The following is a 26,007-nucleotide window of genomic DNA, read 5'->3' on the forward strand; positions in this document are numbered from 1 at the left end:
TTAAGAGAGAGGAAGTAATCTTTAAACAGGGCTACTCTGACAAAGATCTTGCATCCCAGTCAGAGAAGACTTAGTAGAGACGAGCTGAGTAACCCTAAACCAGTAACTCTAGAAGCAGCCAACCGTGAGGAGAAGGATTAAAAACAACAACGTAACTAATTTCAGTCTAACAAACAATATAAATCAAACTCCAGGAAGAGGGTGACTGTGGTTTAGAGCAGGCAAAAAAGTCTATATTTCTCATACCTGCTTCCATCAGGTCTGAATTTAGTTTGTAATGGTAATCCATGCATGTAATTTCCATGTACGTCAATAGAAGTTCTGCCACAGAGTGAGGGCTGTATATGACCCATAATATTGACTTAGTAGATTTGTAATTACTGCTTGTTAGCAGCGATTGGAATGGCTCTGAATCCATCTGAGGAGGATGCTTTTTAAAATGTGAAACTGCTAAAATTTCATTAAGGCATGTCAATCATGTCAGGGCCTGTTTAGGTACATTTTTAGGTTTCAGATCATTGATTTGATACCATAAAAGTGGCTCCAAAGAAGTCATAATTGTAGACTGATTTGAGTCCATATGGGCATCATTCATATTGTATTTAAAATTCTGATTAATTTTTAAGTCTCTTGCTATATTTTATGATGCCATATAATCCACGGTAAGGAAGGATAAGCAAGCACTGCAGTGCAACAAACACAACTTGTCATCACTTGAGCTGCATTTCAGACTGAGGCTGTCAATCTGCATTCAGTCACCAGGTTGATGGCATTCGTTGTGCTGAAGCATTTAACAAGCAAGACCATGTGAAAGTTGCTATCTTCCTCCCCATACACTTTGTGATACGAAGAGATTAATTTAAGGTGGACATTTAAATAATGTTCAGCTAATTAAACCAAGCTAACTACACTTACATATTTAAGATGTAGACTAATCAAAGCTTAAAATGCGATGGGATAATAAGGCAAAGATTGTAGTACTTTAACATAGTAAATATGCACAATCAAAATGAGCTACCAGGCTTGAGTTTACACTAAGAAAACAGCACTGAGGGCCCAATAATGTCCATGGAAAGACTCCCCATGACTTCAGAGATTGGGGAAATCTATCCCCTCTTCCATTGCTATCAATGGCCCCTTCAGAGTGCTAGCAGTGCAGTTCTACTGTGCCAAGCGTACGCGGGAGAATAGTGCAGGGGGCGCATGCCCCACAGCCTGCTGCATGCAAGCTTCTGCATGGTAGGGGAAGGGATTAAGAAGAGGTGGAGCATACTAAAGCAGACTAAGGTTGAGCTGGAGTATCCAGTGTTGCAAGAATCTTCCCCTCTCTTCCCCACTCAATATAGATCGCATAAGTGCCTTGTAGCGGTTATTACAGGCATTGGGCTGAAATAGTCTCTGTGGAGTGGCTTCATGGCTCTTGTGTGGCCTCTGGGGGAGGATTGATCTTTCCCTGTCCTGTTCATGCTCATGTCCCCAGATCTTGGGCTAGAGTCTGGGGTCTAGATTGGGGGAGGCTAGTGAATGTGACTCTTCTGTAAATGAAATAAGTCTGTGTACAAAACGTAGAGGGAGTCCATATACTAGTAGCTTGTGCAACATTTAGAACTGCTCTGACATCAGACATGGTTGTGGTGTATTCTGTATGAATTGTTGTCGGTCTACTTTGGAATGCTTCCTCTGTCTTATGTAGTGCTGTGCACCCTGATAGTGCTGCATAAATAATTGTGTGTGTTTTACTAATGCACTAAAATAGAATCCCAAGAAAGCGAGGTCAAACTAATTCTAGAGTGGCCAACCAAGCATATCTGCATGTTCATAATACACTTGTAAAATGAAAGAAACAAAAACAGTTAATGTGAACGTTTAAATTGCCAATGCAAATTCAGGTCTAACTCAAGAAGTCTAACACAGCTACTGTAAAGTAGGTTGTTAATTGTTAATCTGAGTCTTTACCATGTATTTTTTTTATTCAGTTGATCCAGCAACTTCTTAGTATACTTCAGATTCCAAATTAGATCACTCTATAAAATATTTAATCTTAAACTTTGCAGGGTTCTAGATTGATAGATGCTTTTGCTAAGCAAGTCTGACTCAGCAGGAACCAACCCTTGAATTGGAGGTGGAAAATTTTAATTCTTCTTTTTGTAAGAGTTCACAGTGCATTATAGTACTGTAAATTCTATATTCTGTCTAATGGCAGCTAGTGGCTGAATAGTCTAATTACAACATTGGCCTGAATTTTATAAAGGTGCTGAACACCCCCAATTCTGTTGGCTTCACTGACAGTTGTGGATGCTTGGCACCTTTGAAATTCAGTTCACTCCTAGGGGCCGCTATCATGCTGTGAAGTTTAGCATATGAGCAAAACAATAAAATGAAGATTTACACAGCTACTGTACTATACTAGCAATATCAAAAATTATCCACTGTAGATTGATGAGTCCCACAATTCTTAATTTTCATCTTCCTAATATATTTGACATTTAAGAAACTTTACGTTTGTAGGAGCTTGACTTGAATTTCATGTCCAGTTCTCTTCCAGTAGTGCTTTTTGCTGCTTTGAGGTATGCAGAATTTTCCCTTTGCAAGCTAGGAGGCCTGCTCCTTACAATAATATTTCCACATTATCTATGTGATATTTCCTGTTTTCAATATGAACAAAAGTTAATGAATGCTGTTTTTGCAGTGTGTGACTAGCTCTATTAAAACGTAGGGGCCAAAACCCCATATAATAAAACTCATCCATAACATATGACAATCCCAAGTCAGTGAACCAGTTTAGGTGCAAACAGAAATGGCAGTCATACAAAAAAGGGACAGGCTTCAGTGTTAGCCGTATTAGTCCGTATCAGCAAAAAAAAAAAAAAAAAGAGGAGTCCTTGTGGCACCTTAGAGACTAACAAATTTATTTGGGCATAAGCTTTCATGGACTAGAAGCCACTTCATCAGATGTATGAAGTAAAAGATACAGGAGCAGGTACAAATACATGAAAGAATGTGGGTTGCTTTACCAAGTGTTAGGTCAGACTAACGAGATAAATCAATTAACAGCAGGATACCGAGGGAGGAGAAATAACTTTTGAAGTGGTAAGAGAGTGGCCCATTACAGACAGTTGACAAGAAGGTGTGAGTAACAGTAGGGAGAAATTAGTATTGGGGAAATTAAGTTTAGGTTTTGTAATGACCCAGCCACTCCCAGTCTTTATTCAGGCCTAATCTGATGGTATCTAGTTTGCAAATCATTCCAGTTCTGCAGCTTCACATTGGAGTCTGTTTTTGAAGTTTTTTTGTTGAAAAATTGCCAATTTGAGGTCTGTTGCTGAGTGACCACAGAGATTGAAGTGTTCTCCTACTGGTTTTTGAATGTTATGATTCCTGATGTCAGATTTGTGTCCATTTATTCTTTTGCTTAGAGACTGTCCGGTTTGGCCAAAAAGGGAGTTTAGCTTAATTGCCACAGTTCACAACCTGGGCAGATGACCAGAGGCACAAAAGGTTCAGTTTTTGCTTGTATCTGAAATAAGGAACAAAATCTTGCAGTGTTGCAAACTAGCTGTCACCTCTGAGGTCTGTACAAGAAAAGCTCACTGAGCTGGTGTAATGCGGGTGTATCTAAAGAGCTTTCTCTCTGCATGAAGTGGAGGGAGCTGAAAGAGCATGGTCCAAAGCCCTGGGAAGTGATTTGGAGTCTTTCCACTGATTCCAGTGGGCTTTAGATCAGACCTTTAATACACAGTACTGGCCTATGGTCACTCATGCTCAGGGTGCTTTTCCCATCTAGGACCAGCAGTCCCCTTTAAAATATTTTTGTACACACTGAAAGCCAAAAATGGCCTAAACTATTTATTTTCCCCACTTCTTTTGGGAAAGGGGACAAATGGTCAATTTAATTTTTGCCTGAGATTTAAGTTTCTGCTTGAAGCCAGTGTTTAATCCCATTATAACCTCACAAAAGAAATTTGCAGTGGAAATATGTGCAGAACAGTAGCAGTGGCGATATTGCTTACATATTTTAGACAAAATTATATTTTATAGGATGAGTCTCTCTTCCTCATACTATTTCATCTATAATATGCTTTATCAATACCGCAATAGCCGTTCTCCTGCATGGACATTTTTTATGGCTCTAATAACGACCATTAAGCCTAAATAACTAGCAAATGTTGCCCTAGTCATTTTTCAGAATTATGTTTGATTTCTCTCAGAGCTGATAAAGGAAACACTGAAAATGGATTTTAAAGATATCGTAGTTTTATTTAGTTAGCAAAAGTTTATTTAGTTAGTTAGCAAAATAGTTTAAATAAGAAGTGTCTAATGGTGGAGTGAGGAGAGAGAGAAAAATTATTTTTAAACAAGATTGGTACTTACATTTCTCCATCCACCCCATTTATCTGCTATATGTCTCTGTATGCATTTTGTTTGAGCACAGCGACGTCCGATCAGTGATCATGGTTATTTGATGGAAGAAATTCTAGTTTATTTTTTTGAAATTGTTCAGTCCTCATTTTGGAAGTGGGTTGCACCTTGCATGTACTTATTGAGAGGGCTTTGAATCTTGGCATATAGCCAAGCTATTTAACGATGCTGGTCTTCAGACTTACTGGGCTGAAAGTGCTAAAAGAGAAGGACTGAGCTCTGAGGTGACTTAGGCTATCACTTGGGCTGTGAATAAATTCAGATTTATTCAGTCCAGCACTTGAGCTCAGGTTGCCCAGTTGCAGAGAAAGAGGAAGAGGGCCAGCAAGGCAGGAAAACTTAATGGTTCACTTCAGAGTTTCCTGCCAAGCATTTTATGAAGGGGGAAGGGTTTGGGGAGTGCAGTATTCCTTTGGGAGTGAGATTTCCCAATCCTGCAGATGCTATAGGGTGACCAGATGAAACAAAGAAAATATCGGGACACATGGGGAAAGCAAAAAAAACCCAAAAAAACCAAAAAACAAACCCAAAGGGCCAGAGTTGATGAAGCAAAAAAAACCACACTGGAGTGGCCAAAGCCGCAATATCGGGACAAATGGCGTCCTGACTGTGCATAGGTTGGGATGCAGGACAAAGACCTAAAAATCGGGACAGTCCCAATTTTATCGGGATGTCTGGTCACCCTAAGATATTAGGACTTGAGTGGGTTTTTTTCCCTATGCACTTAGGCAGGAGGCTCTCTTCTGAATATGATTAGTAGTGGCATAATCCTTTTGCCACACGTGTAATTTCACAGCAAGAGGCAGCTAGTTAGATTTTTCTAACTAGACCTCCAAATTTATGGATTTGACATCTGCACCTATTAGCACTACATGATACATGCATTTAGCATCAAATGCTACTTTGGTCATTGTTAGGAGACTTTCAGTGTTGCAATTAAAAAAAATGCCTATTATATCTTGATGGTTACAGATGTTTATCTTCAGCTGGGCAAATCTGATTTGTGATGGTCTATTGCCTTTTCTTTAAGGTTGGCTGAGTTTCTCTTTCCAGTGGAGTCTTTATCAAGCTCTTGAAATTGTCAATTGAGCATTTAAAGCCGATCATATTCATGTCGTCACTTTTTTTTTTTTTGGTCACCCTCAGGATATTTTTTGCATGTGCTGTCCTAACCTATAGTATTCTTATGTTCTCTTCTCAACTCTGGGAAGACTATACAGTAGAACCTCAGAGTTATGAACACCAAAGTTACGAACTGACTGGCCAACCACACATCTCATTTGGAACCGGAAGTACACAGTTAGGCAGCAGCAGACACCATAAAAACCAAACTGCAAATACAGTACAGTACTGTGTTAAACATACACTACTAAACAAAATAAAGGGAAAGTTTAAAAATGATTTGACAACTTAAAAAACTGTCTGTGCTTGTTTATTCCATTGAAGATGGTTTAAAGCAGCATTTTTCTTCTGCATAGTGAAGTTTCAAAGCTTTATTAAGTCAGTGTTCAGTTGTAAGCTTTTGAAAGAACAACCATCATGTTTTGTTCAGAGTTTATCTTTATTGTTCTTCTGAAGTAGTTAAAGGTTGTTATAAACATTACTATATAGCTTACATTTGATGGTACATTTAACACAGTAGTTAGCACTTCATGAATGTATATGAGTCTAGTTCAGAAATAGGTATGTTTTTTTTTAACTCTCTGCATTAAAGAGTAGAGGATTAAGAGTCAGAAAAAGATTTGAAAATGGAGAGTGGTATATAAACACAACTACTATTCCTGTTTTAGTTCATCACAGTGCTCTTATTTACTGGGTCTGGGAGTATGAGTGGTATTACTTGGAGGACTGTGTTGTAGCTATAGAACAATAGAAATATCTTTATACAAAAAATAATGAACCTGTATTCCATGGGGACTCTCTTGCTGCAAACCTCTCATCATTCAACACCTTAATTTATCTCCCATCCTAATGGGCCTGAGTTACCCAGCTCATACATTTTGACACTGAAAAAAATCCCCAACAACTAGAATTTGTGATGCCTGTTTCTAAAGTGACACTTTACAGATTACAAAATGGTACATCATGAAATAATAAATGGCACCATGAATCCTTAACGTGAAGTCTCATTTTTCTTGATGAGTTCTCAAATAGTCTTTCAGGTTCTTTGAAAATGATCTTCAGAAACAATCAAAGAGGATTCTTTCCATGAGATCATCTTGATCTTTAGTTTAATGCTTAGACTGTTTAAGACCTTGCTCTCGCAAGATCTTATAGTCATTTAATCATACAGCTAATATTTCAATGCTAAAAGTAATTTAAAGCACCTACTTTCACATAATATTAAATAAATAATCTCATTTGACAAGAATTTCAAGTTCTAAAATTTGCATTTTAACTGCTCACACCTAAGTTTTCCGAAGTAAGTTTAAAATTGTATCAGAAGGATTGATTTTTTTTTGTAATAAATGTTGGCTAATATATTTATCTTTAAAAAGGAAAAAAAGTAATTCTCATTCTGAAGTGCTTCTTGGTAAGTACAACAGCAACAGGTGATATGGCTTGGTACACAGGAAAATAGGAATTGCTAAATTGTATCGGACCAGGAGAAGTACATGCAAGGGCAGTAAATTGAATAAAATCCAATGCTAATCCAGCTTTAGATCAGTTATGTACGAAGACTTTTCTCCTGGAAGCAGCATTTTAAATGCAAATATCAATTATTTCAATTGTGATATGTATCAGAATGTTAAAATGGTGCACAAGCCTCTGGCGATGATAATCCTGCCTGCTCCGATGTTCTAGACAAGAGGTCTTTACTTGGTCAAAACTTGTAGTGATTTCAGCTGGAATTGTGATGGAGGACTGTAGTAAATTTCTGTTTTTCATCTGGAGTACAGACTTACAGATCAGCTTTCAGGTCTGGTTATCTCCTTTTAAATACTTTGTTTTTATTTCTTGCACTGACTCCCACAGATGTTGGTAGAGGAATACTTTATAAAGAAAAGGCTGTTATGGGTTACATCTTTATTCTGGGTGTAGCTCTGGGCTCTTTAGCATGCGTATAGTATTTATCAATCTTCCAATAAGAAAAATGTTTTGCTTTGTCTTGCTGTAATTTACAGCTCTGCTGTGGAAATCCCATGAGTAGAGGCATAATGTACACTGTTGTTACTCCAAAATGACATTCACTATGACCAAGCCAAAGTGCTCCAGACTTTTTGTTCTTACACAGCATCTCTATGTCCTCATGGTATAATTCCTTTCAAGGAACGACAAGTCCCTTTGTGAATAATTCTTCAAAAGGATTTGGAAGAATGCAAAGTCATCACTCCCTAGAAATATATTATTTAAGTCCTGTGTTCAGTCAGGACTACAATAATTCATGTTTTCCCCTAATGCTCATGCTGTATTGCAAGGAGATGGGTGATCACGTCTTTGAGAGACTGAACTGGACTGCTGCTGTTTTTCGTCCTACAGGCAACGGTAGTACAGGTTATTTATTTATTTTCAGAAAAAAAGTAGTATCAGAATTACTGTGTGTTTATCATATGCAACCTGTTCTATTTACATGGCTCTTACAATTGTATTTCTCTCTGCCTCTTCCCTTAGACACTCTCATCTAGAGAGAGGTGTGAGACAGTCAGCCAATTCCACTGCCTCCTAAGAATTTGCCATTGAAAAGTAAAGTAATCTGCCTCTCTCTTCTCTATTGCTGTCTCAAATCACAGTGTTTGAATTCCTTATTCTTTGGCTTCTTTATTCAGAGACAGATTAGAATTTAGGATGATCAGGAGATGTGGTTCTGAAGACTCTAGTGTTGACTCTAAGAATTGAAGTTTGAGAGAAGATAAAAAGGCTCCTCGGAACTATAGATAATGGAAAAGAAAGACATCTACTGCAGGTGAGACCAGTGGACATTTCCATTCTTAAAAAATTAGATTGGCCAAGTGCATTATGGTTTCAGAGGAAGAAAAAAAGAAACATTAGCTCTATGCTGGCGCTGAAGGAAAAATGCCAGACTACATCTATTATAGTAGGGCAATTCCATTGTTCTTATGAGCGTAGACTTGGAGGATATAAATATTTGGTCTGCTAATCTAATTTGTTTTCTCTTGTCTGGGGATAGGGAACACACTTATGTAATATTTAAATCTAGCAGAATCTAAGAGTGTAAACAAATCTAGTTGCTTGGCAGTTGCAGAAATAGCAACTGTCATATCCAGATCTGAGAGTGGTCTATCATTTCTCTGACTCCAGTGAAATGTGGAGATAAAGTAAGCTGTGTCAGTCAGTCTTGGAAGGAGGCCATGCCCTCTTGCTCTCAGGCCCCTGGCAAGGAAAGGGTTACTGAGGGATTAGCAATCATGAGGCCCTGGCCCTCTAAGCAAGCCCAGGCAGCAAGTAGTTCAGGCCTTTGGCTTCAGGCAGGACAGAGCACCATATAGTTTAGGAACTCAGGCCCTCAGGCAAGACGGAGTGCCACACAATCTAGGGGCTCAGGCCCTCTGCTTCTGGGGCGGGGAAGGCGTGGCTGTCCAGGTTCCACTCACCAGTGGGTAGGCGGCAGCTCCTCCCTGTCAGTCTCAGAAGGAGCCCACACCCCCTTGCTACACAGAAACAAGGCTGAGAGCTCTGCACCACCGTCCCACAGCAATCCTAGGAGCCCTGGTGGCCTATTGTTCACCAAAGCAGAATGAAACTTGAGTGACAGAGGTTTTTCCACTGCTAATCTAAAGTCTGTGTTTGTGGGCAGGGGGAGGTGTGGGGAAAAATAGTCCCTGTATTACTGCTTTATGTACACTGGCAGCTACATGCCATTTTGACAGACTCCCTAATTTGGAACAGAATAGCCTGTGGCCCTTGGCTTCACTACCTTCTCTGGCAAGGTGATCTCACCTTAGACATGGTCTGTGCAGCAGAAGCCTCAGAAGAAAGGATGAAAGCTGTAGGACCCACAACACCCCCAGGAGTAAATGCAGTGAGACAATAGCAAAGGAGAGCAGGTGGCCAAGGTTCCTAACCCAGGTGAGAATAATTTACTGTGGGAGACAGTATGAGAAGTGTGCTGTAGTAGGACAGCACTGCAAGGAATATGGCACGTTGAACCATTTTAGCAGTGTGTGCAAGAGCAGAAGATCTCAAAGATTCAGACAGACTTGTACAATATGGGGATGACAGACAGTGGTGATGACATGACTCTCTTCTTAAGTCTAAGAGCATATCCGGGTCAGGCTGTTGGGACAGGAAAGCAACAAAGGACCATACCAGCCTCTGTGCATGCAACAATGTCAATAGAGAAATGCCTTGTGAGCTTTCAGCTGGATGGTGGTGGCTCCCACAATGGGATTCCTCAGGGTGAAATTTGGAGTCAAAGCTAACAACGTACAAGGAGAGCATAATGAAGCCTAGTGGTTACTCTGAGGCCACATTTTCCTATCTGAAAAACAGAGGGTACCAACTGAAGTTTGTGGTGGTGGAGGTAAGCACTATCAACCCCTCTTGGGGAATACAGCCATACAGGCCAGGATCTGGTCAGGAGACAACATCTGAATTTTATAGCTGCAGTGCAAGAAGCAAAAGGGGGAATCTCATGGACAATGGAGGCAATATTTAAAATAGATGGTGATATTTCTAAAGGGTGTCTTGAAGGAAAGGTATGACTGAAAGTAGACCCCATAGTATAATCTGTGTGCTTACCAAAGGAAAATTCTAGGAGCACTACCTAATCCAGTATCCAAGGTGCTCAAAAGTCTGCAGAGCAGGGATCATACCACCTGTACAGGCCAGTACAGCCTGGATTAGCAGCATGGTGGTGGTGGTTGTAAAGAAGACATTAGGCAAATTATGTACCTGCCACTGAAAGCCACTGAACCAAGTATTGAAAAGATGTCACTATCCACTTCCCTCAATTGATGACATCTTGCTTGAGATCTGAAAAGCCAGAACCTTAGTGATCTGTGACCTGAGGAATGGCTTTTGGCGCACGAGAGTTACTGCACTTTATAATGGTGATACATTTTCTGTCCAAGTTCTGTCTACACCTGGCAGAAGTGGAATCCATATGTTAACATCCTGCCTTGGGAGCTGAGTGGGACTGGGCAGGTTCCTAATAACAAGCACTTGACATGGTGAAACAAATTATAACGAATGGGGGGAGGCATAGCTCAGTGGTTTGAGCATTGGCCTGCTAAACCCAGGGTTGTGAATTCAATCCTTGAGGGGGCCATTTAGGGATCTGGGCCAAAAATTGGGGATTGGTCCTGCTTTGTGCAGGGGGTTGGACTAGATGACCCCCTGAGGTCCCTTCCAACCCTGACCTTCTGTCTCTGTGAATGCACCTGTCCTGAAGTCCAGAGAGCCAGTGACACTCCAGGGCTGGGGTTCTCAAACTGGGGTGTTGGGACCCTTACGGGGTCACACAGTTATTACATGAGAGGTCACAAGCTCTCAGTCTCCCCCCCCCAACCCCGCTTTGCCTCCAACGTGTGTAATGGTATTAAATATATTTAAAAGTGTTTTTAATGTATAAGGGGGGGGTGTCACACTTAAAGGCTTGCTGTGTGAAAGGGGTCACCAGTACATAAGTTTGAGAACTGCTGCTCCAGGGTGATCCCTCAGAGAAAGGTACTCCTGCACAAGGGCTAAACCAATCCTGTGCCAGCAGAGCCTGCACAGGGGTCACCCAAATAGAAAAAGGGCTTCTGGCCATGGTATTTGGAGTGGAGCATCAGTACACCCAGAACCACCCAGTAATAGTGTAATCAGAGACAATCATAGCAAAGTCCCTTCTTAGTGCCCCAAAGCAACCGCATGTTGATGTGCCTCCAGTGCTACCTAGCAGAGATCAGGTCTTGTCCAGGATGATTACTGATGTTAGCCGACAGCCTGTGCATGGCATAAATACTCAGCATCAGAAAGTTGGGAAAAAAGGGATCCATTAACATGCTGCACTGTCTCCCAGTGTCCATGGCAAAGCTGATGGAAATCAAAGAGGTGATGGAATAAGACACCCAACTGCATACAGTCAAGAGAGCAATACTAGCAGAGTAGCCAGAAGACAAAAGCCAAGTACCAGTAAGAGCAGAACTATATTTTCAAATTAAAGATGAGCTTAGCGTGCAGGATGGAATCCTATTTTGAACTCAGAGAACTGTTGTTCCCACCTTGTTATGTAAGGATGTCATGCAAAAAATTGCATGCTTCACACCAGGGCATTGACAGCTGTCTTAGACTGGCTCAAGAATGTGTTTATTGCCTGGGAATGAATACACAACTCACATGCCATAATAGAAGGGTGACACCAGCCAGTTTTGTCAGAACTGTCAACAGAAAGACTATGCTACTACATGAGCTGCTCATCCAACCATGGGAAAAGGTGGTAACAGATTTATTACAGCCTACTACTCAGGTTTATCCAGGGGGAGGGAAGGAGGGGAAGAGGGCAGTGCACTACCTGATACAAGAAGCAAGTTAGTTATTGGCAAACTTCGCAAAATATGTTATTCTGGACACTGTGTTCACCAACAATGGAGCCCAGTTTGTCTCAGAAGAATTGAAAGATTTGTATGCAAATGGGACTTTGACTACAACACTTCCTCTACAGCATACCCATAGAGTCATGGTAAGTTGGAATCAGCTGTGAAAACAGCTAAGAGATTGTTAAACTGGTGCAGACCCCTTGTTAGCATTTTAGGCACCCAGGAATACCTCATCACTGTGATGCCAAAACAGTCCAGCAAATGATCAAAACCCAGCTACAGGTGAGGGGAGACCTGCTGCAGTCAGAAGGATGGAGAGACCACCAAGAGGAGGTGGCCAACAATCAGAGAAAGCAGGCACTTGAGTATGACAGGTCAGCCAAGGACCTACCAGCCCTGGAGATGGGAATTCCCTGTGAGGATCCAGCCATTACAGAGAAACCAGAAAGAGTGAACTAAAGCAGTCATGAATGGAGCAGTGGTACTCCCCTTACAGTTGCCCGTTGGAACCCAAACTATCTCAAAACTATAATCAGCTTAGTCTGTGGAAAAGACGAGACTTTAACTTGGCTATGTGCTAGTAACCCCTGGCCATAGGGACATTGTGTAGGAATCTGAGAATTAATTATGTTTTTAACATTTACATGTTTGTAAAATCGGGAAGATGTATCATGATCAGTGGAACTGGAGTCAGATGGCCAATGTTTCCTGGAGGGACCGTTATTAAGGAGTCACCAGGAAAACCAGCAACGTGATGTGTTAGGTGGAAGCAACTCAGTGGCACGGACAGAGCAGTGCACAGGGTTTAATACAATTCCATTTGTTCAGCTTAACCTGCATTCAGCTTCACTTTGCTAATTTAAAAAAGAAAAAAGAAGATGGAACTGTCAATAACCAGTGATCTTAAAAAAAAGAAAAAGAAAACATAATATCATATTTAAACTCAGTAATTGGCCTGTTTCATTTTTAAAGATAACTTTGCAAGAAAAAGGGCTGGGAACTTGAGATCAATTTTATCTTTCTCTCTTTTTGTGTGTGGACATTTTGAGCTCCTCAAAATCATGCCAAGGAGTGAGGATCACAGCTATGGTCTTCCTGGGTCTCACAGGCCAGCTCTGGCATCATCTGAAGTCTAAAGTCTAAACTAATGGGGATGAGATGTTGTTATTGGAATTCACTCACTACATAACCACGAGGGGGGCAGTAGTTTCACACTCATTAGCATCAAGAGCTATCTTCTGGGGCTTATGCACCTTGTCTGTTGTTTCTTCTTTATACTCTTCAGTGCCAAAAGTTTCCACAGCTGGGTTGCTTCTTGACTTTTACTGTTGCTTTCTCCTCTCTTGCTTACCCATTTCTCATGTCTCCTCTTCCCTAGTATATGCGGAATGTAAGTACATTGGTGTGATGTTCAGTAAATCTGTTGTAGGGGCTTTTGCCACTACAAGTGACGTATGGCTTCTGTGCCTTAATTTAATACATTGTAATCTATGTTTCAGCAGTACCAATGCAACACACTAGTAACATGCAGTTAAAGTCCATCAGCAAGTAACATCAGGTACAAACTATGATAAAAAATAGAGGCAATGGCGGAGAAAACATACCAAATGAAACTTTCGGTAATGCTCATAAAGAGCTCAGTTAGGTTTCTGAAAAAGCCACAGTCTGATTGCTTTTGACTATAACACTGTATCATGTACTACTCAGATCATACAATATATCATGCAGTTTTTTTCCTACCTTTGATGCTCACATAGCATGTTGTACTATTCTGTGTATGCGAGATAGTCTATTAAGTCATTTGTTTATAAATTACACAGTAAACGGTTCTTTATTACTCAGTGGTACGTGGCATAATATTAGAAAGTTTCTGGCACATATAGACCACTTAATTTTTCAGCCTAATACCTAGCTAACTGATCCCATGAATGGCTGAGGCTCTGGTCCGCTGCAGTCAGTGTTCACTAGAGGCCACTATACAGCTGAATTTTACACTTAGTAAAATATAGCCACTCAATACCCGGTATCATGAAAAGCTCAAGGAGAGAAGAGAAATTTATATTGAACTCTGACAAGGAAATAGTAGACCATTACAACCATATACAAATATACAGGAATGAAAAAAAAATTAAGGTTTCCCACTGAAGGGATTCACTCACTGCTAGAGCACTGGGCAAGGCAGCTCTCTCCCAATCTGGGGCTTTCTGGCAACCGTCACTGTGGTGGTCTCTTTTCTCACAGCTCACCCCTCCAGCTAGGTCATGATTTAGTCCACTCCTTCCAGAGTAAAAATCCAACAAAATAAAAGGCCAATGTTCTTATATCTGGTCTGCAGCCCCAACTCTGGGCCTTATGGTCCTAGTGTGCCTTTCTCAGGGCTCTCCATTGTCCTTGTCCCCTTTAGTGGCCTTATGCCACCATACCAGGAGCTAGTAGGGGAATCTGGGCTCACTCACTGAAAATGGTTACAGCCCAAGGACCTCCACACCAGCAGCTAAGGTCTGCTGAGTCCAACTCCTTGCTGTTGCTTACTAAGGGCATGGCTACACTGGAAACTTCAAAGCGCTGTCATGGGAACGCTCCTGCAGCAGCGCTTTGAAGTGCGAGTGTGGTGACACACGAGGGCTGGGAGACAGCTCTCCCAGCACTCCTGGTAAGCCACCTCCAGATACCAGAGATAGTTACCTTAAGAAATAAAAATAAAAACGTGCAGTCTAAATCTTAAACTTTTAGCCTAAGCAAGAGTTGAGTCAAACAGCTTTTCTAGCCCTGACAGATGGTGTGATAAATAAAGTGGGGGGATAGCTCTCTTTGATGGACACCCAGCTAGCCAGTTAGCTGTAAAATCCCTCTTGGTAGCTGTTCTTTACTTGCTTTACCTGTAAAGAGTTAAAAAGTCCCCCAGGTAAAGAAAAAAAAAAGTGGGCACTTGACCAAAAGAGCCAATGGGAAGGTAGAACTTCTTAAAATTGGGAAAGAAACTTTCCCTTTGTCTGTTGCTCTCTGGGCTGAAGAGACGGGGCAGCAGGAACGCTCTGTAAAGTTTGAACCAGACATGAAAATCATCAGATTATATCTAGAACTACCTTTAACAACCCAAATGTGTAAGTTAATCAGAATGTTTAGCTAGACATGATCAGGTTTATTTCTATTTATTTTTCAAGGTTTGTGGATCTCCTCTGTTCTAATCCCAGATGCTTTTGTTTGCTTGTAACCTTTAAACTGAACCTTCAAGAAAGCTACTTTTGGAATTGCTCTTTTAAAATCTAGCAAAAGCCTAAGGTCCAGATGTATTTTCTTTCTTTTTATTTTTAATAAAATTTACCTTTTTTAAGAACAAGATTGGTTTTTTGGTGTCCTAAGAGGTTTGTGCATGTTGTTTGATTAGCTGGTAGCCACAGCTAATTGTGTGTGTGTGTGTGTGTTTTCGTTCCTTCCTGGGTTCAAAGGGGTTTTTTTGCATTTGGGTGGTGGCAATGTTTACCAAGCCAAGGTCAGAGAAAAGCTGTAACTTTGGGAGTGTAATACAAGCCTGGAGTGGCAAGTATTAATTTTTAAAATCCTTGTGGGCCCCACTTCTGCACTCGGTGTGACAGAGTGGGGATTCAGCCTTGACAGAAGGTACAAGCAGGGTAAAGTTCCTCAATGCACAGACTGGACCCTTTTCCAGGTTGAGACCAAACTCCCCAGTTCAAAGTTTTTGTCTTCCAGATGCCCCTCCAGGTGTTGAGATGGGGGAGGGAGAGAGGCCAAGTGATGATATCACTACCTCTCCTGGAGATCTTTGCTGTGATGTGTGTTGGCATACGTGCCTTCTCCGAGAAGTCTCTGGGATACTGGATTGGGTGTTGATGAGTCATTAATCCTGCCTGGCTATTGATGGCTGCTCCTTTGTTGTAACTGAAAGGCTGGTTGCAGGTGTTCCAACCTCACAACATATTTCAGTAATACAATAGCAATACTATATAACTTCACATACAATGATAGCACATACAATCCAACAGGATATTAGTGTTCATCGGATCAAGACTTTTAACATGATACCTCACTTTGTGCAAAACATATTATAATTATAAAACAGTGGTGGATATGGGGGCTCTAGGGTGCTACGTTGAGGTACAGAGTATCACAATATCGATGTTTATTTTTAAGCATTTTTTATTTTTATCAATTTAATTTTTCACAGTTATGGGAAATTATGGGGAGGTCAGACAATAGGGTAGGTCAGACAATTATTTACCGATGGTACACATTGAGATTCAAAAAGTTAAAGCTTATAACCTTTAAAATACAAATTGTCATCACCACATGTCAAAATTATACAAAGTAAATATCACTTAAATCAAACTCTAATGAGTTCTTATGTAGCATTTTTCTTACATAGTCAATTTGCATATTTTGATTATGCCTATTTGCATATTTTGTTTATTATCGATGGAAATGTTTTTTCGTTGGTTTGTGTGTGTTCAAGGAAATTAATCTTTACTGGCACTTATTGATAAACATCTAAATCCCTACACATATCTAAGGTTGTGGGCGTGGAAAAAACTATATATGGCATTTGAAACATAGTATGTGCTCATAAAATTAAGGATTGTACCTTGCGCAATAATTTAAATTCTGTAATTTTCTGCTGCTTTTTGAACTGCAACATTTTCAAAATATAGGATTTTTGCTATTTTGAATTGAAGAATTATCAGTGTTCCTATTTCTTACCAAACTTAAGTGAAACAGTTAAACTTCTGTGAAAGCAATATCAACAATATCTCCTTGACAAACAGATGCAAAGAACTTGGGTATCCTCTTTCTCAGGATATGTCTATACTATGGAGACTATATTAGCATAGCTTCATGGTGTTGATGCAGCCTACACCAATAGAAGGGGTTTTTCTGTCAGTGTAGGGACGCCACCTCCCCAAATGAAGTTAGCTATGTCAATGGAAGCCCTCTTTCATCAGCATAGCAGCATCTACACTGGGGGTTGTGTAAGCATAGCTACATCAGTCAGGGCTGTGTTTTTTCACACTTTTTAGTGTAGACCAGGTCTCAGTCCTGGATGGTGTCCTTTCTTCAGCTTCAACACCTGTGTGTGTTGCCATTGTACTTTGTGATCCATGTCACTTCAGGGGCTTGCATCATGCTTTAAGATCAGTGGTGGAAATGGAAGAAAAGAAAAGCACATAACAGTTCTTTGAATGGTTTGCATGTTATATAACAGAAGCACAGTTGCTTCTGTTATTTCTTTTCAGTGTCACATGGAAGTTTTGGAAAATCAGTGATGATTCTACCAGGCCCATCGAGAGAAATTTGGGAGCCCGGTACATCATGTTCACCAGAGCCCTAACCCCTCCCATTTCACTTTATTTAAACAGATGTTAGACTTTTTGGGCTCAGGGCCCCCGTATAATTATTTCCCTTTCCCCCTCTCTAGTCAGCACTGGATTCTACCATTCTAATTAAAAATTGTATTTCCTTTAGAATCCAATAACCATCATGATTTTAATAGTTTCCTACAGGCGGTTTGTTAAAGAGCTCCAGAAAAACTTTGCTCCATTGCCTTTTCACTTTCCTTCAGTTGTAAATGATACTTTGTATTGATTAGCAACATGTTACTGAGCAAGAATTTGGATTGCCTGGAGGCTTTTAGCGAACCATGAACCTAGTGGACCAGGCTCTTGGCGATAGCTGAGCAGCACATGGCAGAATTGTGTGTGTGTAAAGGCATCATCATAAAGCTCACTTTAGTACTCTTAATGCTAGGGGTGCTGTGTGTAGAACGGGTCCCCAGGCATAAATTATAGTAATGAAACAGCAATTGAGGATTGGTGCAGTTTAGGGCCCACACTCCCTCTATGCCAGCTGGGGGGAAGAGGGTGTTGTAGGAGCCTATAGCACCTGGTTGATCTTCCTGTGTCTGGGTATACTGGTATGTGTCCCAGCATAGTTTGATATTTGAAGCTCAATTCTTTCCCTTTGTGAGGGACACTTTGAGAGGGACACTAAAAACTCAAGTATATAATCCTAATCTTTATAATCACATGACATCAGGATTAATTGATTAGTATGCCATAAACCCTCTTTAAAGGTGAACAAGTTAATATACAATGTACAGACTATTTCAACACTTTTGGGTGCGGGTTGGACAATTTTAATTTTCACCTTGATCATGACAGAGGCATATGTGCACACAGTGCGAAACTAAGGTCCCAGTCTCCCACATGGTTCTATATGTCTGGACTTCTGTGTTCATATAGAGATGCTCTGAAGTCAGGGGAGCTCCCTTTGGGCACAGGAGGGGTCTGTCTGCCTGGAACAGCTTGCAGGAGCAGCACCTTATTGGGTGCAAAACTGTTGCATAGGTGCTGGAACTAGGGGTGCTGGGGGTGCTCCTGCACCCCTTGGCTTGAAGTTGTTTCCATTATATACAGGGTTTACAGTTTGGTTCAGTGACTTTCAGTACCCCCACTATAAAAATGGTTCCCATCCCCTTCTTAATAGGCTCATCAAATTTTAACAGGCAAAATTTAATTGAGTCTACCAGAATCCAATAAAGGACAGTTTTTCATTTCATTTTGTTTAGCAGCTAGGCTTGAGCAAGGAAGAGATTGAGGATGTTTATGGTTGTGCTACTACGGCATTTTGAGAAAACTTCCCTCATTTGTATCCGTCCCATGCCATGCTCTTTAGAGCTATACTTCAACTTGAAATGTAGGAAGTTAAAAAAAAATGAGTTAAATTAGTTTTCAGATACTGCCCTTGCTCCAAGTACCCCTGTTAACTTTTGTTTCTTTTTAAAAAAAAATTACATTGTTGTATTTGTATTTCAATATTTTTCTTTCTCTTGTTACTGTATGAAAGAACCCCACAAATGGGAAAGGAATGACTTTACTCTCATCCTCTCTTCTCCTCTATTGTCTGTAGCTGTAGTTTGTCTTCTGTCAAATTGTGCTATAACCAGTTCAGGGAAGGGATCCTGTCTTCCTACGTGTCTGCACAGTTCCTAGAACAACTGGACACTGATCATGACTGCGGCCTATTTCATCTCATGACCTCTCAACAGCAACACTTTTGAGGCATTCAGATTGTATAATGATGGATATGGTATAAGAACTGAGACATGCCCTTGTAACGACATGTCTTGGTTATTTTAATTCCTTACTAGTAGCGTTTCCAGTGCTGCTTCTGCATTACTTTTAGCTTGTTTGGAATGCAGCCGCACATTTGCTCACTGGCTAGTTCAATTATCTTTTTGTGGCATCAGATGTATTCAAATTAATGAGGTAAAACTGCACTGTTTTAAAATCCAACAATCCTTTAATGCCTCCAGAGCCCTCACAGAGCAATGTCTATTTTTGCTAGAATTGTTACGTACAATATCACCATCAAGAATACTTTTTACTTTCACTTTCCAGGCCAGCCTATTTCTAACTCCCCCTGCAGTGCTGAAGGAGTGAGTGTGGGGCAGTCATCACGGAGCTATCTGCATTCTTCAGTTGTTTTCTTTTTTGGACTCCGTTGATTTTTATGCCTCTGTATTATTTGAAAAAGTCACCAATGTTCCACAAATGTGGATTAAAGAAATCTGCTCTGCTGTTTTTCTGTTTCACTTTCCTTCCCATACAATTCACAGAGTAACATCATATAGGGGTTGGTGTCAGTAAAGGGACTTGCAGAAGTCATTTCTTGGATAGTTTAATCTTATTATTTGTATGGATGATTTTTTTTAAGCCTGGCAATGAATGAATGATGAAATATATCATGGACACTTAATTCTGCACTGCTTGACACTCATGTAAAACCTTTTGCAACCAATAAAACCGGCCCCCCCACATCTAATTGTATTGTCTAATTTATTAATATCTCTGTGGTTGTTGTTATTGGAGATCTCTGTATTAACTGGAGAGGCAAAGCATAAAGAATATGTGCCTTAAGCAATCTTTCCTCTGTTAGGCAAAAGTAGTGATATAGGGTCAGACTCGTTCACCTTTACTGGGGCTGAGGTGCAGGTGCTGTTCAACAAAAGGTGGCAAGTTTGGCTGATAATAATTTTATTTGTCAACACAGCATGTGCTGTACAAGAACAAACCTATTCCAGAGCAAAGAAAGCACTATTAAGAATATCCTCTTAAATGTGCCTGTATTCAGAGCTGAAAAAAGAGGGGTGAGAAGAGGAAATGCATAAAAGGCCATTAACAAGCAGAGTAACACACAGGAAGGAAGGTAGGTGTGTCTAAGAGTGGCCTCATGTTTTTAAAAGCCTTTCCCAAGTTCATGTTTTGAATTATCTGAACCAAGATCCTTGGGCTAAAGGATCAAATCACCAATGGCAAAAAATAAAATAAAATAAAAATGCAGCAAGTAAGGGATCATTGCACTGCTAAGGGCACAAAGCAAAATAAGGTAAGAATAAAGGTAAGACCATGGTCCCATAGATAAGTGCCACACGCAGTAAACTGCAGTTGATTGTAACCTTACTAAATGACCTCTTAGAATGTCCATTCAAAAGCTACTTCCAGGTGCCCAATGTTGTGTGTCATTGGGATCAAAGATCCCTCCTTGTGTAGATTTCAAACCGGAGTTGCTGTAGTCAGTATTTCAGAGTAGCAGCCATGTTACCGTATCCGCAAAAAGAAAAGGAGTACTTGTGGCACCTTAGAGCCTAAGACATTTATTTGAGCATAAGCTTTTGTGAGCTACAGCCCACTTCATCGGATGCATTCAGTGGAAAATACAGTAGGGGGATTTTATATACACAGAGAACATGAAACAATGGATGTTACCATACAAACTGTAAGGAGAGTGATCAGGTAAGGTGAGCTATTACCAGCAAGAGAGAAAAAAAACAAAACAAAACCCTTTGCAGTGACAATTCAGGTGGGCCATTTCCAGCAGTTGACAAGAAGGTGTGAGGAACAGTAGGGGGGAAAATAAACATGAGGAAATAGTTTTATTTTGTGTAATGACACATCCACTCCCAGTCTTTATTCTAGCCTAATTTAATGGTGTCCAGTTTGCAAATTAATTCCAATTCAGCAGTCTCTCCTTGGAGTCTGTTTTTGAAGTTTTTTTTGTATGTGTCTGAATCTCTTCTTCCTCTGGAGGGAGACACAGGCCAGCTTTTGGCTCTGGATTGCCGCTGTCCCTCTGTCTGCTGCAGCCACCCGGCGCGTTGGTTTTTCTGGCAGCAGCCGTACAGCTTGCTTCTTCAGTGGCTGCTGGGCGGGAGAGGCGAGGCAGCCCAGCCCAGCCCGATGCGATTCAACACCATGTTGCTCCAAAGCTCACCCAGGAGCCCCAGGTTGTACAGGCTGTGAATGGGCTCTCTCCCCGTCCGAAGGGATTTCATTCATTCATGAATTGGTCCCAATACAGGAAGGAGGGGAAATCTCCCCAAAGAGCTTGGCTTTAAAGGGGAAACCAACTCCACGCTCATTTTTCTCCCCAGCGATTGGCGCTCTAGGGAGTTGCAAAACTGTGTCCGAGGGGATTTTTCGTTTCCTCTACTCATTTGTGCGTCTGTGTCTCTTTGGGTTAAGCTGGCCGCTTTCCCCTTCCTTCTGAAGGGGAAGGAACGAGACGCCCGCGCGGGTGCTCGGACCCGCACCCTTTTCTCCCGGGGGGTGACAGTGTGGGGGTGCTGGCGAGGAGAGAGAAGATCTAAGGCAGGCGTACGCTTCAGCCCACGGTGTGCCTGGGGCTAGTTAGTCTCTCGGAAACTCTGGCGGTGGGACTCCTGGAAGGGCTACCAGCAATACAGCGCCAGCAGCTCCGCCACGTTATCTATTAACCGGACCTGAGTTCCCAGCTCGGACGTACCTGGGGCAGCAAGAAGGATCGAGGAGCTGGGGCAGCCGTGGGGAGATAGATATTGGGGAGGCAAGGACCATCCCCTGCCTCGTCTTAAAGCCGCACCAGCTGCCTCAGCTTGTCTAAAACAATCCCACCACAGCCAGCCAGCAATCTGGAGAAGTACGTGCGGGCTGATTTTTCCCCCTGCAGGTGAATCTCTTACTCTCCAATTACCTTTCCCAAGAGGGAGAAGGAGCGAGGCGAGAGGGGGCAAAGTCTTGCTGTGTATTAAAAGCAGACCAACCAGAGGTGGAGTAACAGAGGAGGACTGCTGAGGGATGCGGTTAATTTTTCTTCCTTCTCTGCTTGCAAGGCTGAATCGGGACCTTCACTGGTCTGGCAAAGGGGCGAGAGCTGCGCTGTCCTTTTTTAGCAGAGAAAACCTACATCTCTCCTTTATAAAAAATCCTCTGCTCACTTTTAAATAGTGCACAAGAAACACCCCCAACCTCTCCCTCCAAAGCCCCCTCTCTTCCCTGCACCTGCTTGGCGGATCCCTATTTTATTTCAAGATACAATCCGAGAGGAGTGGGGGAAACCCCCACGCAGCAAATTTAACCCCCCCCCCCCAGCCCCGAAGAAATCCATGCCAGTGGATGCCGGAGGAGGATTGGGATTTTGTAAGCGATGCAAGTGCGATAAGGCTGGAGTTTCCCCCCGGAGCCTGAAGGAGGATCGCTAGGGCTTTCCAAAAGGAAGCGGGGCTGCAGGTAGGTGAGAAGGTGCCAGCTCTCTCCAGATGTGAGCGGGCTCAGGCAGCAGCAGCTCCTGCTCTCAGGCGCCCCAGTCCCCCCGCCCGGTACAGTGTTGTGCGGGTTTCGGGTGAGTGCAAAGGGAGATCTCCCACTCTGCTAAATTGTGGCGAGCTCCCGGCCCTTCACGTTTTGTCTTGTCTGATCCCTTGGTGAAGAGAGATGCTGGAAGTATCCAGCCAGTCACTCTAGCATCCGATCAGAGCTGGGCGAGGAAAGAGGTTGAGGGGAGAAGTTCTGGTTAAAGCGATTTGTGAATGAGTGGGGGTGGGGAAGAGACGAAGGTGAGGAAGGGTATTTAAGTGAGTCGATTATTCCAACCCCTCCTCTCCGGTACAAAAAAAGTTCAAAAAAAGCCTCTTTTGATTAAAGAACTGTTTTTAATTTCACTCCGCTTTCCAGTTCAGTGCTGGTTTGTAAACTTACTGGACTCCTGATAAATAGCCCAGTGGGGCACTAATATGGATCAATGAGATGTGTCAGGTGAACTTCTTTGAATTCTGTCCATTTTTGATTATTTAATCCTCCACATTTCTGCAGAACGATGGACGTTTTAGTAAGATTATCAGGTTTTCTGCCTAATTATTTTCATAAAGAGCATGGCTGATAACTTCCAGAACCTCAGATACCGGGCGATTTATTTTGTTTGGAGACAGATCGCTCTATTGGATGGCTTAAGGGAGAGGTTAAAGAGTGAATCGTTTTAGGAATAGTTTTAAAAAGGTCTATATAACGTACGGTTTATGACTTCAGTTCTTTCCTCTGTAAATGTTCCCCAAATCGTGGCATCTAACCTGAGACATTTCTTGCCAATATGTTTTGCTTGTTTCTTCCCATTTCAATGAGCTAGTTTAACGGCTCAATAGCATTTTATCTGTATTCTGTTTCATAGTGGGAAGGTTTTTCCCTCCCAGCCCCCCTACCCCAGGGTACTTGTGCAAGACAGAGTTTTTTAAAATATCGGCTTTATTTCCTGTAAAGCTAGCTGTGGGATTAGAAACACAAGCTGTCTATGCAAAGCACAAAGAGCAGCATCTTTCAGTGCCCTGCTAGGAGCAGAGTTGTCATGCTTTTCTCTATTTTATTCCTCATCCTTACCAGGAGGTTAAACAACTGCCTGAAGCACTTTGAATTACTCTATATGTGTAGTTACAATAGTCTCTTTCCACTCTTTGCTTGGAGGGTATTAATTTGTTGGAAAAAACAACTGTACAAACCTGCCACAATAATAATTTTTGGCTTTGTAACTAGGAAATCTTGTTTTGACTCCTGAAGAACTGTTAATTTAAATAATAAACAAATAGAGCCCCATAAAACATCCAGGGTGTTAGGGTCTTCTCACAGCACTGGATAAATTTAAATGATCATTATTATCTGGTTGCTCTTTCTTACCACCTGCTTTTAGATATTAACATTCAGACTGGTACCAATTTAACACTTTAAAGCTACTTTATTAGGTGATACATTACTATTTTTTCTTTGCTTGTAAGATTCCTTTATGGAGCATAACATAAAAACCTAAACAAACTAAACAGTCCTATCCCACCATGGCTTTCGGTAAACTTGAGAAACATGACCCACTTCTAAGACAATTTTTAAAGGGGGCACAAAGGATTTATTTATTATACTTGTCCTGTCGCAGTAACATTTCAGTCACTTTACACTGTGAATATATGTATGTATCTAATCTTAATAATTTCATAATTGTTCACGTAACAGTGGTAAAGTAATTCAGCTAAATCTCAGTTTTAGATATTACTTACACAGCTTTGATATTGTAATGGCGATGTTCACCTGAGCATCTATTTTTTCAGTTTATTACTGCCCTGACTTACCAAGCTACAATACTGTTCTTACTGTAAATGTAAACTATTTCAGTACTATGATTTTAGTGAAGAGGGGACTATAGTGATCACTCGTTTTGTATTAGATCAGTCTTGCTATTTACAGCATACTTATACTGAGTACCATATATTATCTGAGCAGGAGGCTTTTGAAAGAATGAATTTAGATATGCTGTCTAGTTGATAGTAGGTGATTTTGAAATAAAATCTTGATTCCTGTCATACTGTTTTAATCAGCGAATGAGAACTAATCCAGCGCCTTGTCATGTATTTGACATGTAGTGTAATGTTTTTGCACATCTCTTCAAGAGCACCAAGGGATTTCATTTTACACGTAGGCACAAGTCATACAGTTGATTGTGCTAGTGGGGAGCATAAGCAGAATTAGTGGAGTTGAAAATTGTAATGTGTATGTAGACAGATAGATAATACTAGAGAGCTTCAGTTACAATGGCAAGTTGCAGACTGAAGATTCAGTGAGCCTCGTTTAGATTGATGTTAAAGCAGATGTGCAATCTCAAAGCAATGTGGTGGCCTAACAGCATTTAGTAGCCATCAACTTTCATAATGTAATCAGTGGAGCTGATAGAATGACTCTGTTTTCAAGGATGAAAGCATAGGTTTTCCTTTTATCTATTAAGTGAAAGGGACTTCCGGTAAAGGAGCTCTTTGCCAACAGTCTGTGTACTTTCTGGTAGGCCCAAAAAACCTCGGCATTTTTCAAATATGAGTGTCACCACACTTACATGTAATATTTAATCGGTGTAACCTATTTTTCTTCTGGAATGTATTATTGCCTACTAGTAACTGTGTAAAGCATAATGGTCTATTAGAAGAAGATCCTGTAGCACTAATTATGTGTTAGGTTTGACTACAGGTAATAGTAAAATACTAAACATTTGTCAATCTCATGCACTCATCAGTGACTGTGGAAACTAGGAAATCGTATAATTTACTATTCATATACAAAATGTGACCATTGTTTTGAAACTTTATTTTGAATGATAGTTCTATCAGTGAGCAAACAGTTGTATGCCTCTCTTTTAAGTTGTGCTGTGTTTTATTAGAAGTGCCTCATTAAGTCACATTATTCTGCAGCTGCTTGTTCGTTGAAAATTCAGATAAGAACAGGGAACTTTATTCAGCACTGCAGCACTCTGTGTGTGTGTGTGTGTGTGTGTGTTAAATACTAAAAGTTGAAGGAGGGGAAAAAAATCTTCCAGGATTGCCATAATAGGAACATCAAGCATACTCTTTTCTTGTGATCTATGGATGGCATTTACAAATGCAATTCATCAATGTATTTATTAGTCAAACATCACCAAAACAAAGAAAATAAATTAAAGCAAACAGACTGCATGCCACTGTGAAGGGCAAAGCAACTAAAGACTGCGAAAACCAATTAATTAATGTTGGTTCTCATATTTACAATCTATATTTAGTCATCACATTTAAATAAAAGGCAGTACTGACATGTCCATTGTCTCATAGCCATTGATTTTGTAATATTGTGTAATTCTGCTGGAAATGGCATTTCATTTGAAAATACAGGTATTCCATTCCATTTTCCCTTTGAAATAGAGTTCTTAAAGAATGGAAATAAATGTTGTGGTCTGATTGAGGGCCTTTTTGTTATATTCATCAGCTTCTTTTGAATATTAA

The 26,007-nt window shown here is 40.9% G+C and overlaps 1 protein-coding gene across 3 annotated transcripts in view; it reads left to right on the forward strand.

Annotated features, from left to right (window-relative positions):
• Positions 1 to 21,100: 21,100 nt before the first annotated feature.
• Positions 21,101 to 26,007, forward strand: part of TAFA2 (TAFA chemokine like family member 2) — a 298,856-nt gene continuing 293,949 nt past the window's right edge. The window contains exon 1 of one of the 3 annotated variants that reach the window (XR_012666481.1): positions 21,101 to 22,571. The gene's annotated coding sequence lies outside the window, so the exon portion shown is untranslated. The remainder of the gene's footprint in view (positions 22,572 to 26,007) is intronic. The other 2 variants (XR_012666482.1, XR_012666480.1) reach the window with 2 other exon arrangements.

This window comes from Caretta caretta, chromosome 1, assembly GCF_965140235.1.
Source record: "Caretta caretta isolate rCarCar2 chromosome 1, rCarCar1.hap1, whole genome shotgun sequence".
In the NCBI taxonomy this organism is placed as follows: Eukaryota; Metazoa; Chordata; order Testudines; family Cheloniidae; genus Caretta; species Caretta caretta.